The following is an 18,971-nucleotide window of genomic DNA, read 5'->3' as shown; positions in this document are numbered from 1 at the left end:
CCCCTTCCCAATCTGCTGCATGCCACACACAGAGGCTGCCCATGTCACAGGTTGACCCCTCCCCCCCCCCGCCCCCCATTCTGACTCTAATGTAAGCAAGCCATGGTATACTTTAACACATACTAACCTGGTCAAGATAAAGTCTAGACTCCCACCTATCCTTTAACTCAGCCATTTAATGCATGTTAAAGATGCTGTTCTTCATCTATGCTATGCATTTAAACCATTAGTTAGCTAACACATGCTAATGTCATGCCATAAAATCCTACTGCAAAGAAAACCTAATTTGACCAGCTTAGACCTGTTAAAGGCCATGTAAACTTTCTACTGTTGACTTTCAAAATGCGTTACTTAACACATCTTTTCATTCTAATCTACATAAAGCCACAACGGCTCTTTTGCTAGACAGCTGGCAATATCATATGGAGTCTACTTTTTTAAAGAAACGCAAAGAAACAAATCCATCTCTCTTTGGTACTTTCCCACCACCTGTGTGAGAGAGCACATCCAGGCAACCAGAACTGTAGATCAGAAGAAGCGGACAGACCCTGTCCCAGTTAGCATTAATGTGGCATTTTCTGGAAGAGTTTTGTTTCTTCCAGGAAAAAGATCAAGAAATGCAAGGTACTTCCCAGAACAGTGTCACCCAAATATTAATTTAGAGCAGTTTGCAATGTCACAGCTTGGCAGTACTTACCCATTTTAATCTAATTTTCATTGGTCTGAAATGTGTGATACATATCCTAGCTTAGATGTACACCTACTTATAACCAAAACTCATTTGAAATTAGTTGACTTCAACTATAGAGAAAAATGGCTGAATTGGGGAAAAATAAAACATATTATCCACTTAACCCCTTAAATTGATAAGCTAATTACATGGCTTTATTACAAAACAAAACAAACCATTTCTAAGAAATCAGTTATACTCATTTAAAAAGCAGCCTTTGGCATATGTACATAACGTCATCTAGGTTTATTTTTATTTTAAATAGACTCTTAGAAAAACCTACTGATTTTTTTTTAAACTTTGTATACCATTATTAACATCATAAAAGGGCCATTAATATAACAAGGGGCACATCTACACAAGATGCTACTGTGCAGTTGTTACCACACATTTATTTAGTACTTGTATGAGCAAGTACTAAAGAAATTAGCAGTAATTGGAGTTACTGCACAGTAGCACCAGAGAACATCTTTTAAGTGATGAGACTGCACAGTAGCCTGATAATACAACTGCTCAGTAGCGTATTAGCACTGTCCATGCTGTGATGCGCTACTGCACAGTATTTTTCAGCTACTGTGCAGTCAGCATCTTGTGTAGCCATCCCCAAGGTAGAAGTAACTGATAACATGTAAACACAAAACACTACAATTTACTCTTAGGGAGTGTATCTTAGAGAAAATATAAAATAATCTTTAAGTAAATATTGCAGTTGACAAACTGAAGGTTCACCAACTGCAGGCCAGATTCCATCCGGTCTTTTTTTGCGTGTTTATACGTGTGCTCCAGTAGGTGTGTGGGGGAGGGTGCTTTAGAGGGGTTCCAAGAGCTCCTAATTAAAGTGCCTGAAGTATCATGTGTATCAGTGTCCCCACACTGAAAAATGGTGGTGGGGGTGCTTTAACTAAAGCTCAAATGAGCTTTAGTTAAAGTTTCACTGCCACCATTTTTCAGTGTGGGGACACTGATACATGTGACACTAGAGTCTGCTGGAGCATGGTAATTACCACATTCCAGCTTTAATTACATTATGTGCTGTAATTACAGTGCATCAGAGCAGCCTCAGTGCATGTATATAGGCACCCAAGTAAAGTTCATAATCACAGATAAGGGAGGATAATCAAGGGAAACCTCCTATCTGTTTCACAGCCCACATGGAGGCAAGGAACAATTGTAGTCCTCTGCAGTCAAGAGAATGAAAGCATTATTCCTTCCATAATCTTTCAAGAGCACAAAGTACCAAGGGGATTGGGAGGACTGACATGGGTGCCTCGAATGGGACAGGTAGGCTAGAGAAGAACAGTGAAAACCAGGGAGGGTACAACTACAGGCATGTACTCCCTGGTTGCCGAGAGGCACTCTGATTTCTTGAGGCAAATGCCTCTCTCCATTCCAATGTATAGTTTTGCATTAGCATGCACAATTGAATCCCGTGTAAATCATGTACATAAAACATCACTGAAATGCCATCATTTCTGTGGAGCAGAATAGCAACCCATCAGCATGTAACCTGTGACATTAAAATTTGAGGAAGGAAAAGTTTCACAAAGAACATCAGAACAAGATCTCATCCTTGAAGAAAACATCTTAGTTTTTTCAGGGTCTATAGAGAGGAGACAGGAATTTGATTTTAAAGCTTTTGTTGGAATGAAAAATCCTCACCTCCTACTAGTCTTCTCTTCCCTACCTTTTTGTAAGCAAAGCATCCCAATCTTCCTCTAACTTCACAACCTTGAGGATCAATGCATATTGCTTGTCTTGTCTTTCATTGCCTCCCACTCTTTGACTTTTTGCTTCTTTCCTTCTGCCTAAAGCCATAAGTACACCCTTACCATGAAAAGAATTAAAAGCATTTTCTTATCCTGAGAAAAATCTTCTCAAACTCATGCCATCACTCCTGCTATCATCCTCTCTCTTTCCTTGTGTCCCTAGAACCTCAAGTATGCTATTTGTCCCCACTGCCTGGCCTTCTTTACCAGCATTCCTCTCCATAGCCTTTCCAGAATGACTTCTGCCATCTTTGTTACTGAAACTGTTCATATTCCTCACCCACTTAAATGTACAGATCACAATATTTATTCTTCTTAATCTTCCTTTAACTTGACTATAATTTCTTTTCTTCTCTTCTTTCTCTTGACACTTGGCTTCTTATACTATTCCCTGCAGGGTATTATATAACGGTGCTACATGTTCCTTGATAAGACAAAACACATATTGCTCTTCACCAAAGATTACCATGTACAAACAACACTAGGCCTCACAATGCCTGGCAGTCATCTTTAACTCACAAAACCAGCTCAGTAAAAGACATAAGCCATATTCTATTAACATAACATCAGACTGACTAAAACAGGATGGTGTTACATAGATGTAAATCTCTTTCTTCTCTAATCATTATGACTGCAGAAACCTGAACTAAAATACAGTATACTTCAGCTATGACATTCTCATAACTAGTAATTATCCATTTCCTAGCAACCCTAAATTCATACAGCAAGTGTGCAGGAATCAACAAAATTATAAATATTTAGCAGTGTAGAAGGATACTTTATTCTTTTGTTTCCATATTCGTTGGGTTCATATAAAGAAAAAGTATCCTTAAGAAGTATGTTTTCTACTGGAACCTAGGAAGACATTCATACTATTACAATGGCTCTCAACTGGGGTGCTGCGAGCATCTGCCAGGGGTGCCACAATGCCAGCATTACCACCACTGCCAATAAGGGGTGAAATTGCCCCATGTGTCCGTTTTCAGGATGCACGGTGGAGCCAAACTGAGACCCTTTCTGCTGCAGCTCTTCCTGGATCAGCTCCAACATGTGTCCTGAATATGGAAGTGCATAGGACACTTCTACCTAGTGGGAGCAGTGGCCTGGATATACATGTTGCTCCACCAGGTAGAACTGCCCCACATACCTCTGCTTTCAGGAGGCACATTGGAGCTGAACTGGGAACTACAGAAGAAAGGTGAGCCTGTCTGCTTAATGCAGGCATGCCTTTCTGCTACAGCTGCTTCCTGTCTTAGCTCTAGTGTGCCTCCTGAAAACAGAGGAGCACGGGGCAATTTCACCCTGCAGCAGTGACACCAAGTTGGGTGAAGTTGCACATAATGCAGAGCAGAGTTAGGATCCAAAATGGCCTGGATAGACTGAAACAATGGTCTGCAAGCAACCAGATGAAATTCAAAAAGAACAAGTGCAAAGTCCTGCATTTTGTATAGCATAACTGAATGGAAGACAGACAAGGGAATGATTGGCTATGTGGCAGTACTACAAAGAAGGTTCTGGGGGTTACAGTAAACCACAATCAGAATCTGAGCCATGTGGCAGAAGACCACCTCTGTTTCTCCCCAAAAACTCTGCTCCATGACAATTTGGTTAGGATGGGCCCTACAGAGGGTACATACCTTACCCTATCTCTTTAGGTAACCTGAGCTGGATACATTCCTGAGGGAGGAGGGAAACCTGCTCCCTCTGCCTACATTACTGGTATCACATACCTGGGTGAGGGGCTCGGGCTCCCTGGGGAGCTAGGAACTGCCAGTCTGACCAGCAACTAGTGATGCATTTCAGATTGGTTGGCTGACAGCCAACAGATGCTGGCCTCCATTGGACCAGGTAAATGAGGTCATAAGGGCTAGATAAGTTAAGGACTGCCCAGGAGGAGGGGGCAGCAGCCATGAGGAAGACTCACAGAGAGAAGAGCTGGACCATCTGAAACTTGCTCTCTCTCTCAAAACTCATGATCAAGAAACTGCCTGCCTCCAGAGGGAATTTCCACCTGCCTCTGGATGATACCCATGAGTAAGCTACCTGAGATCTAACTAGATGTATAGCTTGCAGTAACTCAGATGTGTGGTCAAAGGCTACCCAGCCATGCCAGTTTGCTCTATGAGATTTATCTGATATTTCTCTACCATGTACCCTATTCCAACCCTACCCCTTGTAATCAACAAAGATCTCCTTTGTACCTAGCGTGGGAGACTTATTGGGTGTGGGTCTAGATTATGCCTTGGGGTCCCCTTGGTTCAGCGGACTAAGGGAGACCACTACTTGTGCTTCCAACTGAAGGAAGCACCCCCAAGTGCTTGAAGTGAATCAAGTACCCTCGAGGGCTACTAGGCCTGTGTTACCCAGGGGACACAGAGCCAGAATCAAGCCCAGCCCTGGGTGGTGGTAGTTTTTACCCCAGGCTAGTGGATGTGCTCCAGGAAGGGGGTCAGCCAGACGTGAGGCGCCCCCAGGGAGGCACTCTGAGCCTGGAAAGTGGTCAGGCACAGTGAGGTGGGTGGCTCAACTTAGGAGCATCCCCTACTGGCCTGCCACAAGCCAACAGTGTGTTCTTGTTGCAAAAAAGCCAACAGGATACTGGGTTGTATTAAAAGGAGTGTCACTTGCAAATCAAGGGAAATTATTGTTCTGCTCTATTCAGCATCTGTAAAGCTTTATCTGGAGTACTGTGTCCAGTTTGGGGCCCCATAGTTCAAGAAGGGTGTGGACAGATTGGAAAGAGTTCAGTGAAAAGCAACAAATTATTAGGGTCCTGGTAGTAAAGATTTATAAGGAAAGGCTGAGAGAATGAGGGTTATATAGTCTAGAGAAGAGAAGACTAGTGGGGGGGTGTCAATGACAGTTTTCAAATACCTGAAGGGCAATTATAGAGAGGGTGAAGATGGACTTTTCTCTGTGGATGTAGGGACAATGTCTCAAGCTACAGCAAAGGAAATTTAGGTTGGAGATTACGTGGAACGTTCTGACTATGAGCGTGGCCAAGCATTAGAACAGGCTACTTAGGAAAGTTGTGGAATTTCCATCCCTGGAAATTGTTGGGAGCAGGTTGGACAGACACTTATTTGGGAAGGTTTAGTCAGAGACAATCCTGCCTTGAGCAAGGGGCTGGGCTAGATGACTTTGTGAAATCCCTTCCAGTCTTACTTTCCTATAATCCTATATGAAACTCACCCTGAAGAGCTGCTTCTCCTGTGAGACTGTCCTGACAAAGCTCCTTCTCTCTCCAGGCTCTGAATCAGTTTGAGATTCCCTCCCATTCAGGCTTATGTGGCTCCATGCTCTACCCCTTCCAGTCACCTGACCTGTGATTCTTAACTAGGTATAGGGGTTTTCCATTTCACTAATTAGCAAGCATACTACTTTAAAGCCTGCCTCTGTGGCCTGCACCTGCAATCTGCCTCTTTGCAAGCAGGATTAGAGCTCTGCATCCAGCTTCTGTCTCTTCTGTAACAGGGGTTAGGAGCCCCTTACCCATTACCTTATATCTATCCTTCATCTTGTTTTTTTCCTAATGAAATATCATTTTGGAATGTACCCAACATGTAGACACCCCCAGCATTCAGTATTCACATCCATACACACATTCCTGCTCCCGCTGAAATCAGCAACAAAATCCCTACTGGATTAGACCCAGTGAGTATGACAAGCCATTAAGGGAGACTGCATAACATTTTAGACAGTGGTGCCATCAATGTATTGGTGATACTTGATTCTGCCCCTTTTCTACATAAAGCCTAATATATACAGCCTGATTAGTCTCCCCAATGACTGATGAAATTAGAAATCTGAATGAAAATGAACTGACTGATTCATGCAAGGTTACCGGGTTTTTGGTTGTAGCTGTACCGGTCTAAGGACAGAGGCAGGCAAGGTTCTTTGAGTAGATGTGATATCTTTTATTAGACCAACTGAGTAGTTGGAAAAAGTTCCAAGGTTAGGGAGAAATCTGCAAGTACATCTTTAGCAATTCCCAGAAGCTGTGTCTAGGCCACCTTTACTGAGGTCTGTTTTCACCAAAATGATTCATAACCTCTGAGCCACAACAGGAGCCACTGCTGCTTCTAGAACTCAAGAGTTACTGCAATAAGCTCTAGTTATTCCTTTCTAAGGTAATACTGAAGACTATGAAAGCATTAGCTGAGGCAGAATGAAGAAATCTGGAGCCTTTGAGAGATGGGCCACAGAGTACATGATACATGTACTCAAAGTATTACATAGACTCTCTGTGTACCTCCGGGTGGATTCAAAGTTGTAGAAGATAATCCTTAATTCCCTGAAGGCTCTAGGTCCAGTGTTCTGAGAGGTCACTTCTTGCTCGGAAGCATGGTATAGCACATATTTTCAAGGTTAGCCCTGTGGAGTGATAAAGCAGAGATGACTCTGGTGAGGTCCATGCCAGGTAGTAATAACTATCTCCAGACCAAGATAACATGGCAAAAGGTAACCTGAAAATCAAAAGACAGTACTGGATTCAGGAAGAACATGACATTTAATTTATGACATGGAAATATATTGTAATGATTTAAATTAGACTATGGGCCTGGGAGAACCTCTGTTAAGCATGTCCTACCCTTCACCGGTACTTGGTGTATACCTAAATAGAGGTATTTGCTCCCATTGCTCCCATTTAGCAGCCATCACCAGGCACTAAGCAGCACACCCTAAGATAGCTAGCCTGAGGGGGGCACCAGGTTACCTACTCAGGGGTGTAACCTGGGCGGTACTGCAAGAGGTACCCCCTCTCCAATTGAAGGGATCAAAGCAGGTGTACTAGCGCTGTAGGAGGTGTAGGGACTCTCCTCCCCATATAGAGCAGAGCTAGACCACCAATGGGGACTTAACCATATACCTTTTAATGAGAGAACAGTACTGGGAACATAACCAGTATAAACCAGGGGGTATACAGGACACTACAATGCCCTGAGGGGGCAGGATTCAACAACGGTTAGACACTTACAATCATAGACATATTCATCCAGTTGACAAAAGACAGGGTTAACCAAAATATAAAACACCAACAGCAGAGCAAACAATACTGGTTGGTGAAATATAAAAGGCACAAAATACAAAACGTCAAATAACAAGGAATATAGGGCCTAGGTACCTGGAGGGGGAGAAAACACAATAGCCCCTTTTCACTACAACAAGTATTTCTCCCTATTCACACACCCCAACTGAAACTTAAACTCAGATCTTCCACACGGTAGGCAGACACTCTACCACACAGCCACCAGTGCTGCTGTTCTAGTAAGTGGCTAGGGGTCTTGACCTTCCAGGAGCCCTGGCCTTACAGTGAGCCTCCTGACCTCTTATTGGAGTAGCTAGAAGCAGGACTGGGAACCTCTCAGGTCGCTGCTCAGATCCTTGCTGGAGCTGGGGGAGCCTCTCCAGCTGGCTGCAGCCTCTCATAGGGGATCCTGGAGCACAGTGGGGAGCCTCTCCTACTGGTCGCACGCCGCGCTGCTGAGAGTCCAACTGCTGCCTGCAGGTCCCACTCCTTCAGGTTCTTCTGGGGCAACTGCTCCCACCCCGCTGGCCAAGCTCTTTGACAGCTCTTTGAAGCTCCTTCCTTGTGGTCCCTCGATAGTCTCCTCTGAGTCAGCTGCGCTGCCCCTTTTATCCCCCTCCAGGTGACCCAAGGAGTCAATCAGGGGACATGGAGAGTGAGTCTCTGGGGCCTGATTGGTGAGGAAAGGGTCCTCCAATCATCTTTTACCCCCTCAAAACCCCTGGGCTAAGTCACTGCCAGCTAGCCTGTCACAATTTAAATTAGACTATGGGCCTGGGAGAACTTCTGTTAAGCATGTCCTACCCTTCACTGGTACTTGGTGTATACCTAAATAGAGGCTTCATTGCTCCCATTTAGTAGTCATCACCATGCACTAAGCAGCACACCCTAAGATAGCTAGCCTGAGAGGGGCACCAGGTTACCTACTCAAGGGTGCTGTAAGCCTTGCTTCCAGGAAGTGGGAGCAGGTGGGCAATAGTCCTAGGCAGGGCACAAAGATAATGCAGACATGTCCTACCTGTTCTGCAGGGCACAGATCAAATCTTCCTGTGTGTTTGTCTAAATCAGGGATGTCAAACATACAGCTCATGGGCTGGATCTGACCCATGGTGCCACTCTATCCAGCCTGTGGGCAAGTGTGGCTAGTGGGACAGCTGCAGAATCCAGTGTCCTGGAGCTCCACTGAACATGGCAGGGATTGAGGGATGCAGTGCTGAAAACCCCACTCACCCCTGTGGCCACTTGGCCTGTAGCTACTTGCCTCACTAATGCTGGCCTGACTGCCAGTGCCACCAAAACTGCCATTTACCCTGAAGAGCTGGCCTGCGAGGAACCCTGCAATCTGGATCCAGCATGGCATTTGACACCCCTAGTCTAGGTGGACTATATACAACTATATCCATACCGCACATACATATAGTTTGTTTATCTCCTATATTATGCCTAGTTTCATAGATGTCTTTGTATTATTACATCTCTGTCCTCCCATAAGTTTTTAACACATCCCAGTACATGGTAACATAATCTGAAAATTCAAACAATGTGCTATTTACATTTCTATCAACTAAAACAATGCCTATAGGTAAAGGAAAGAAAAGCTTCATACAGAAGGATCATTAATAAACCTCTTTACAAAACTGAACTCCCAGATTCCTGTTAGCACCTGTCTAGCCACGTCTCTATAATGTGATCATTTTAGTTTAGTTGCCCACCAACCAGTTTTGAGTCCATGTCCACAACACATCCCTACACCCATATTAACAGTCTTCTAAATAAGGTGGTATCATGTAAAATTTTTAACTAAAAGCTGTGTATCTTATTCTCTTTGGTTATGAGAACCTTTTACACTGTTCTGATAATGGAAAAGGATATTTTTTATACTTAAAGTTCCCTCTAAGGTCCTTCCATACTAAGAGCCTAAACGCAAATGATAAACAGGTCCCATATATCTTAAATACACTGCCTTTCATTCTTCCACTAATTGTGTAACTTGATCAAACTCTGTTAGGTCTACTATCATCCTCAGCAAATAGCACTTCTTTTCCATTGCCTTGGCTGTTTTTCCTCTCTCGCCAAAATTCACTAAGTGCTCCTGTTCTTGTTCTTTTTACATCCTGCTATAATGGATCTCTTTTGAGCTGCTGGTGTCTGAATTCTCCACAGAGATCTTGATACTCTCCATGCATTCCTTTAGCAGTGGATGGACCTTTCATAACTTGTCTTTCATCAGACACTGTAAACTCATTTTGACTGAACTAAAACAAAGGTACTGTTTTAGGCTATGAAAGAAACCTAATAGAACAGAGAACTTTAAGACTGCCAATGTTGAACCATGTCTTTATATAAACCTGGGATTATTAACCTGGAAACCTGCACAAGCATTCAGGATCTTTACAGCTTAAACAAAGCAAAATTACAGAGGATTTGGAAAAGCTACAGCACAGAAGTAGTGTTACTGATGTTATAGCTAAGGGCTTAGTCCTGCAAAATATTAAGTATTGAGTGAGAATAGTAAAGAATCAAGAGTTGCTTTCTTTCAGCACTGAAAAAGGAATTGCTTTAGATCAGGGGCAGGCAAAATATGGCCCGTGGGCTGGATCCAGCCCACCAACTGATTGGATCCAGCTCATGGGTGCGCTTGCCAATTGACAGGATTCAGCCCGCAGCTGCCGCTACAGTGCTCCAAATGGGGCTGAGCCAGCGTGTACAGCTTCTAGCAGGCTGCTCCTGGTGCTGCTGCAGCTGCCCAGGTGCTACTCAGCTTCCCTCCTTCCAGCAACGCCTCCTCCTCCTGCCCCTGCCCCTGCTGCACAGCTGCAGGCGGCCCAGGGGTGGGGGGGGAAGAGGCGGGGAACTGCAGCCATGCAGCTCCTTCCCCGATCTGCAAGGCTACAGCTCTAGTTCCCAGCTGCTTTCCACCCACTCCTCCTACCTAGCACAATGAGCAGCCACCTGAGCGTGGCCAAGTGGGTTTCATAGATTCATAGATTCATAGATGTTAGGGTTGGAAGGAACCTAAATAGATCATCGAGTCCGACCCCCTGCATAGGTTTAGATGACCCCAGCTAGATGCCTATCTAACCTCCTCTTGAACACCCCCAGGGTAGGGAAGAGCACCACCTCCCTTGGGAGCCCGTTCCAGACCCTGGCCACTCGAAGTGTGAAGAAGTTCTTCCTAATGTCTAGTCTAAATCTGCTCTCTGCTAGCTTGTGGCCATTATTTCTTGTAACCCCCAGGGGCGCCTTGGTGAATAAAACCTTACCAATTCCCTTCTGTGCCCCTGTGATGAACTTATAGGCAGCCACAAGGTTACCTCTCAACCTTCTCTTGCGGAGGCTGAAAAGGTCCAGGTTCTCTAGTCTTTCCTCGTAGGGCTTGGCCTGCAAGCCCTTAACCATACGAGTGGCCCTTCTCTGGACCCTCTTCAGGTTATCCACATGCCTCTTGAAGTATGGCACCCAAAATTACACGCAGTATTCCAACTGCAGTCTGACCAGCGCCCGGTAGAGGGGAAGTATCACCTCCTTGGATCTGTTCGTCATGCATCTGCTGATGCACGATAAAGTGCCATTAGCTTTTCTGATGGCTTCATCACACTGCTGACTCATGTTCATCTTGGAGTCTACTAGGACTCCAAGATCCCTTTCCGCTTCCGTGCCACCCAGCAGGTCATTCCCTAGGCAGTAGGTATGCTGGACATTTTTCCTCCCTAGGTGCAGCACTTTGCATTTCTCCTTGTTGAACTGAATTCTGTTGTTTTCTGCCCATTTGTCCAACCTGTCCAGGTCTGCTTGTAGCTGTTCCCTGCCCTCTGGCGTGTCCACTTCTCCCCACAGTTTTGTGTCATCCTCAAACTTGGACAGAGTACACTTCACTCCCTCGTCCAAGTCGCTGATGAAGACATTAAAGAGTATCGGTCCAAGGACCGAGCCCTGCGGGACCCCACTGCCCACACCCTTCCAGGTCGACACCGACCCATCCACTATGACTCTCTGGGTGCGACCCTCCAGCCAATTCGTCACCCACCAGACTGTGTAGTCATCCAAGTCACAGCCTCTTAACTTGTTCACCAGTATGGGGTGGGATACCGTATCGAAGGCCTTCCTGAAGTCTAAGTATATGACATCCACCCCTACTCCTGCGTCCAGGCGTTTTGTAACCTGGTTATAAAAAGAGACTAGATTAGTCAGGTCTGATCTGCCTGCTACAAACCCGTGCTGGTTTCCCCTCAGCATAATTTGTCCTGCTGGGCTCTTGCAAATGTGAGCCTTGATAATTTTTTCAAAGATTTTACCAAGGATGGAGGTGAGACTGACTGGCCTATAGTTGCCCGGGTCCTCCTTCCTCCCCTTCTTGAAAATGGGGACCACATTGGCCCTTTTCCATTCCTCCGGGACTTGGCCCGTGCGCCACGAGTGTTCAAATATTCCCGCCAGTGGCTGTGCAATGACGTCAGCCAGTGCCTTCAGTACCCTCAGATGGAGCTCATCCGGGCCTGCCGACTTAAAGGCATCCAGTTCCTCCAAGTGCCTCTGCACCATCTCAGAGTCTACACATGGCAGTCTGGCGCCTTGCTGCTGCCTCTCTACAATCCCAGTGAGAGACTTGTCATGCCCCTCGCTTAGGAACAATGAGGCAAAGAACTCATTGAGGAGTCCAGCCTTGTCCCCCCTGTCCGTCACCAATTGCTTCTGCCCATTTAGTAGGGGTCCTATTCCTCCCTGGGCCTTCCTTTTACTCCCTATATATCTAAAAAACAATTTTTTGTTATCCTTTACTTGGGATGCCATCCTCAGCTCCATGGTAGCTTTGGCCCATCTAACTGCCTCCCTACAAGTGCGAGCAGAGGAGGTATACTCCTCTTTGGTAATCTCTCCCTGTTTCCACTTTTTATATGCCCCCCTTTTGGCCCGTAGGCTGCTCTGCATTCCTCTGGTCAGCCAAGGAAGCCTCCTGGCCCCTTTCCCTCTTTTTCCTTGCATCGGGATCGTCTTCCTCTGTGCCCAAAGGATCATTTCCTTAAGGCACAGCCACCCTTCCTGGGCTCCCATGTCTTCAAAACTCCTACTCTGCAGTGCGTCCTTGACTAATCGCATGAGTTCATTATTGAAATCAGCTTTCCTAAAGTCTAGCACTTTTACCTTACTAGTTACCTTACCCACTTGATGTCTTATGATGAAGATGGGTGGAATGTGGCTGGGAGTTGGAACCAGAGCCCCACATGTGGGGGCAGGAACCACCTGGCTAAACCTTTCTCCCTGCCTGGAGAGGCACAGCAGTGGTAGGAGCAGGAGGAGGAGGAGCTGCTGGAGGCAAGAGGAACTAAGCAACACCCTGCCCCCATTGGTAAACTGTGAGTGCTGGCTGGGGCTGGGCTGACAGGTGCAGGCGGAAGCGCAACGCAAGCAGGCATGGGTGGGAGCACAGTGTGGGCTGCTGTGAACAGGAGTGGGCAGGGCTTGGCCCCAGGTGGAGCAATGCAGGGGCAGCCGCCAACTGTATCAGTCAGGCGACCTCTGCTGCATGCACCCCCTGCCCCTGCCCACCCCCAGCCAACTCCTGATACCTAGTGCCCAGGCAGCTGGCCCCTCACACGCACACACTCCCCCACCCTCTCCCCACAGGGCAGGGGCATGCAGGAAGCAGATTGTGCCTCTGCCCCAGACCCTGGCCCTGCATGTCCCCACCCACAGAACCAGGGCTCGGACACCCACTGCACCCACCTGGCACAATGAGCAGCCATCTGCAGGCAGCCAAGTGGGTGGAAGGTGGCTGGGTGGTAGGGAGTGCATTGCGGCTCTGCCCTGTCCCCACCCCATGATTCTGGGGTATCCGTGGAGACCAGCCAGGAGTTGCATAGGCAGAGCCTGCAGCTGAGAAGGCAGGATGCTGGGGCTGGGATCTTGGGGTGGTGACAATGCAGGGCTGGGCCCAGGGCAGAGCTGCAATCCACTCCCTGCATACCCCTGCTTGCAGAACCCATGCCATTGCAGGGGGGTGCAAGCAGTGGATCATGGCTTTGCCCCCCCACCATGCTGTCACCACCCTGTGACCCTGCCCCATGATCCTGGCCTTACTCACCCATTCTGCTCCCAAGCACCAATCCTCTCCACCCACGGCCCCATCCCACATAGGGAGTTTTAGTGAGTTGTTGCACGATGGAGGAGAAGAGGGGGAGCTGAACCAGTCCACCAAAACTCTCTTTGTGGCCCATGGGCCCAAATAATTGCCCACCCCTGCCTTGGATTAAACAAAACAGTATTATTCCAAAATCACAGGGAAGTAGGGCTTGAAGGGACCTCCAGAGGTGATCTAGTCATCCCGCTCTCTCTTGTCTATTCTTCATTATAGAGTTTCTGTTTAGAATACTCCCTGGTATTATAAATGCTGTCAAATTTCCTAAAACAATTATGGAGACAACACATAATGTTCATATCTTCTTTCACCCACGCTTCTTCTGTAAGAGCAAACTTTAACAAGACTTAATATGTAATGACATCACCAATTTGACCATATAACTAGATGTAGTTATCTTCTGGTTTATGCTGAGCCTATGGGATTATGGGATCCAAAAAGTATAGAAAGGTTTATTAGATTTAGGACTTTTCTCAACAGGCCTATCTCCCATCCCTGAGGTCACTGCTAGTAAAATACAACCTCACTTGTGATAAATGAAGGACCTTAAGCTGGAGCCCTTCAATGTGAAAGGTACCATGGTAGTATACCTGGGGAAGTAAAACAGAATCTGGATTTAGAGAGAGGCAGTTAACCATGTTCATCTGAAGTTAGGCAGAAAGCAGGGCTGGGTGGCACCTTATAAACTAACTAATTCAGAAAGGCATAAGCTTTTGTAGGCTCCAGCCTACTTTATCAGATGAAGTAAGCTATGAATAGCATTTGATGAAGTAGGTTCTAGACTATGAAATCTTATGGCTCTTCGAACGAAGTCTATAAGGTACCATCCTGCCCTGCCTAGAATCTGGATTTGTTAACCTTTAGGATTCAGTACAAAGATTTCCTTTATTTATTAGTATTTAAGAAGAAGCAGGGTAGAAGCTTGAAGGAAGAGCTTGTTAATTATAGTAAAATGGAATTAGGAATTGGGAATTAATTTTGACTGCACAAGTAGTTGTCAAGGCATTTCAGCAGTTCAGTGGAAATGCTGATTATTGCACTCTTTTACAAACTGGGCATTTAGAGCAAAAAGATCGTTACTCTTTAGCATGTACACTTTAAAAATATAAATCAATCAGTCAAAAACTGAGTGCACATAGAAATTCAATCAAGCTAAAACCAGCTAAAGATGCCACTTTCTTCTTCCCTAACTTGAACAGTATCAACCATGTTAGAGTAGAACAATGGGTACTGTGAGAACAACTGGAGCTACCCTCAACCAGTGTTATCAGGACTGGGTTCCTTTAGTTAAGATTGAATAAGCTTGGGGATTCAGTTCCTTGGTTGCAGAAGAAAGTCCAATACCCTTTTAAATTAGTATCTCTTGGTCTGACATTCTTTAACCAAGGCCCATTATCAGTATAATGAAAATCTGCCTCAGAAGTTGGCAGCATTATTCTGGTCTGTTGAAATATAAGCTGCTGGTCTCGGCTTAGGATGGTGGCTCATGAAGCAGAGCTAACAGGCTGTTGTATCACAGAATTATTTTAACAGTCTCTATTGCCTTTTAAACCATCTATTTCCTTGTGAAGGGCAAGGACTAGAAGTAATATGTCTGAACCTTATTATATCGGAACCTACAGAATTTAGAGCTCCCAACTGTGATTGGTTGTCATTGGTTGTTCCTTCTTTCAAAGTATGTCAAAACGTAACAGGGATGCACAACATGTATCCCTTGCAAGGCCACAAGCAGCCTACAAGGGCAATCCTAGTGGCCTGCCATAATTCTTTATTTAAAAAAAAAAAAAGATTAAAAAAGCAAAACAGCAGTCCTGTGTCTTCATTGTTTGCCGATTCATTAATCTGTGCCTGTGCCTGAGCTCCAGTTTCCTGCATATGCACTTGCTGAAGGCATACATTTGACTAAAATGACTCTCCACTGGAAAGGGTACCTTGCAAGGAGTCCTCCATTACCTTTGAATAGTGCATCCATGAGCTACGGGAATAACACACCTTTCCCTCCTTATTTCTTCACTGAACTTCTTTCTGCAAGTTCACTCATGTACCCTGTTACAGCCTTCTCCCCCATCTTATTGGGTTCCTGTTCATCTTGGAAATTATAGGAACTGGTACCCCTGGGTCACAATAAACACATAGGATACAGATTCCTTCCCTCTTTCAGTAGGAGTCACATTAGGCAGATTAACAAAAGTACCTTCTAACTGCTTTAAAATGGGACAGGAAACTGCTGCTTGGGATCTGTTACAATCTGTTTAACCTATGCCATCCTGTAACCAAAGCCTAATCCACAGAAGTCAAAGCAGTCTCAAAGAAGTTCACTAGGTTCCTACTGATGTGGAGCAAGCCATCAGTTATGTACAACCCTAACTCTGTCACCTGTGCATTCTGATACAGTCTTTACTTTCACAGATGTGTCCAGTTTATACAGAATATAGCATACATTTTTGCACAACTGTAGGTACATTTGTAAGATCTACCACTGTGTATGATGCTGAGTGTGTGAGACAGTGTCTATGACAGATGTGTCAATATGACATACTCAGTGAATGATAAAAGGACATGAGTAAAAAGACTAAGGAACTCTCACTGCACATCATACAATATCCACAATAAATATCAATGATTCACTGTGTACTTGGAAAATACTGGAGGAGAAGGCTATTGGATATTAAATGGTGTTCTTTGAGAAATAGTGGGTTGTCATACAATTAAAGATTATATCATAATGCATGTGCACAAAGGACAGGGATAGGGTTGAACGGGCAAGGGCAGCTTTGGTATTCCTTGACTTCTGAATGCTTACATGTGCAATTTTAACTGTCTGTTATCACAAGCTTTTGTTTCTTTCATGAACTTTCATAAACTTATTTTAAAAAAAGAAAAAGAAATTTCTAGCCTGTGAATCTTTGTCCCAAGCAAGGTGCACACTGACTATCTGCATTGTTACATAATTATGCTGGAAGGCTTTTCTGGCAACTCAGAAGCAAATCCCTTGCAGCAAATCCCTGCAGTACTTTACCTTCCTGCTGTATTTCACCCACAGTAACAGAAAGCTTTGAGCAACCATCTCCCTACTTTTGGAGAGAAAGCAGATTTCTCTGCTTCCCTAATCTCTGCAGCAGCTGCCCACTGAGCATTTCTCTGACTCTCTTTCAGATCCTCTTCCTCATACTGCTTGCATAGTCAGGGCTAGGATTTTTATTGCAGACAGAAAGGCCTCCTTGCCTAATTTAATTCCTGCTCCTTTGTCACAGGCAGATGTCACTTTTACATCTGTGCGTCTGTTCAAACGCCCTGTCTCCTCCAACCCAGCAGATGTTACCACTGTTAACAGAACTGCTGCAAAAAGTCATGTGTACATCCCCCTGCTGGAAGGAGCCTGCTGTATGCCAGAGGCAAGCTTTACTCTGCTGCTTTCCACCAGGAAATTACCCCTGCAAAAAGCCAGCCACAACAGGCCATCCCCATAACACGCACAGCATGCTGGAGCATCCAGGGAGAACTCTCCCATACACATGCACATGACAACCCATGGAAACATGACAACAATCATGTGCACACAAAGAAAACACTCACAGGCACATAAATGCAGCACAGAGACATACAACAAATACACAGGTCTTGTGAATTTGTGTCTCAGAACACAGATACCACTCAGACATAACACCCAAATGCAAGCAGTGCAAGCATTAACTCACACCTCCACCCTGTGTGCACACAAGCCTGAAAGACAACGATAACTCTACCCAAAAACAATCGCCGGAAAAGGTAAAGCCATCAAAAAGGTGGTCCCTTTTGCAAGGTTTGAAGCCTAACATGGTACAGAAACTAAATGCAAAACTCCTTGCTTCCACTTAGGGATGGCTGGCTGATGACTCTTGCTTGGGTACAGCTACATAAATAAGGCTGACCTAGTGCCAGCCACCAGGCTCTTGGGGGTCTATTGGGAAGTAGCTAAATCAAGGTGGATCCCCCGTGTGACCCCCCTTGCTGTCCCTCAGTACTTTCTTCACACGTACAAAATCAGAGGGGAAAAGAAACTCTATTCAAACGGATCAGGCTCTTTGCCTATTCTCTAAGCAGGAAAGAGAGAGAGAGAGAGAGAGAGATGTTGCCTCTAGCAGACACAAGTTAAGAACACTTGGGCATCCAGGAAGTTGACTGCTGGAAGACGGTGGGTGCTATCTGGGGGCAGAGAAAACCAACCTAAGATTTCTTTGTATTAAAGTCCACCAATCCCGTTGCTCTTGCTTGCTTTATATGCCAGGGAGTGGCTCTAATAAGTCTCACAGCTTCTGAGCTGGGCTCCCCAGGCAGGTAAAAGGACAGGAACAAATGAGACAGGAAGTGTTTTTCTCTTGTCACCAAATGTCAGGCCCGAGTCCACGCCTTAGCTCTGCCGTTGTCTATCCCCAAATAAAGCAATCAAAGAGCAATCCTCCCTGGTATTTAATATTTTATTCATCCCCGTGTTATTGTGTTTAGCCTGCGGTAAAACAGCTTCAGAGAAGTGAGACATTAGGGGCCTGACAAGCGTTTTGCCATGAATTGCTGCTTCAGGACAAAGGCATTTTGTTGGCCGTTTTGTTGGCCTGTCCTCAAACATTCTTGCTGACTTTCAGGGCTGGGCCGGAGGGGGGAAGATTCTCCTCCATGAATAGTGAAGAATAGGCCAGAGAAGTTTCTGTGGCGCGGGCAGCCCGGTTTCACTCAGATCCTTGAGAGCCCCTGAGCATCCCGCCGCCCCCTGCTTGTCTGCGTGGGGCTCAAACGGGGCCTTACCTTGGTCCCTTCCCTGAGGGAAATCTTCACACATGCCCCTGTCCGGCTCAGTCAATAGCCCTGCCCCAGCGCAGCTTGGAGGGATTTGAGTTTGGGGTGGAAACAAAAGGGCTCTCTTTTTTGTTGTTGTTTTTTTTTTTTTTTGGCAAAGGCGACCAGGCTCTAATTGTATTTGTGCCGCTTGGAAATCAGGAGGGGTTTTTCCACACTTCATTTTGATTCGATTATTTCTTATAGATGGTTTCTCCCCCCTCCCCTTCCCCCCCAGCCCAAGCCAGACGCGTGGGGGAAGGCTGCTGAAGCAGTTGGCCTATAGTGGGAATAATCAAATTAACCATTTGCTACAACTTTTCGGGGAAAGCGGCTCGCGTGGAGAAAGACAAACTCGACACAAAACCCGGGGGCCGGGGCCCGCCCGCCTCCCCGGAGCGGCGCAGCCAGCGCCGGCCGCAAAGGCTTTGAGGCTGAAAGAAGCGGCCGAGCGAGGCAGGGAGTTAATCGAGTCAAGTGCATTTGCTCACTGGACCG

The 18,971-nt window shown here is 45.8% G+C and overlaps 1 long non-coding RNA gene across 1 annotated transcript in view; it reads right to left on the bottom strand.

The window, feature by feature from the left end:
* LOC109281544 (uncharacterized) overlaps positions 1–18,971 on the bottom strand; it is a 96,913-nt gene that overhangs the window by 76,390 nt on the left and 1,552 nt on the right. Inside the window, exon 3 of the long non-coding RNA XR_002088216.2 lies at positions 6,749–6,870. This is a non-coding gene — a long non-coding RNA (uncharacterized LOC109281544). The remainder of the gene's footprint in view (positions 1–6,748; positions 6,871–18,971) is intronic.

The sequence above is a fragment of the Alligator mississippiensis genome, chromosome 2, assembly GCF_030867095.1.
Source record: "Alligator mississippiensis isolate rAllMis1 chromosome 2, rAllMis1, whole genome shotgun sequence".
Lineage (NCBI taxonomy): Eukaryota > Metazoa > Chordata > Crocodylia > Alligatoridae > Alligator > Alligator mississippiensis.
The sequence above is the reverse complement of the archived record's forward strand: the minus strand, read 5'-3'. Positions and strand labels throughout refer to the sequence as shown.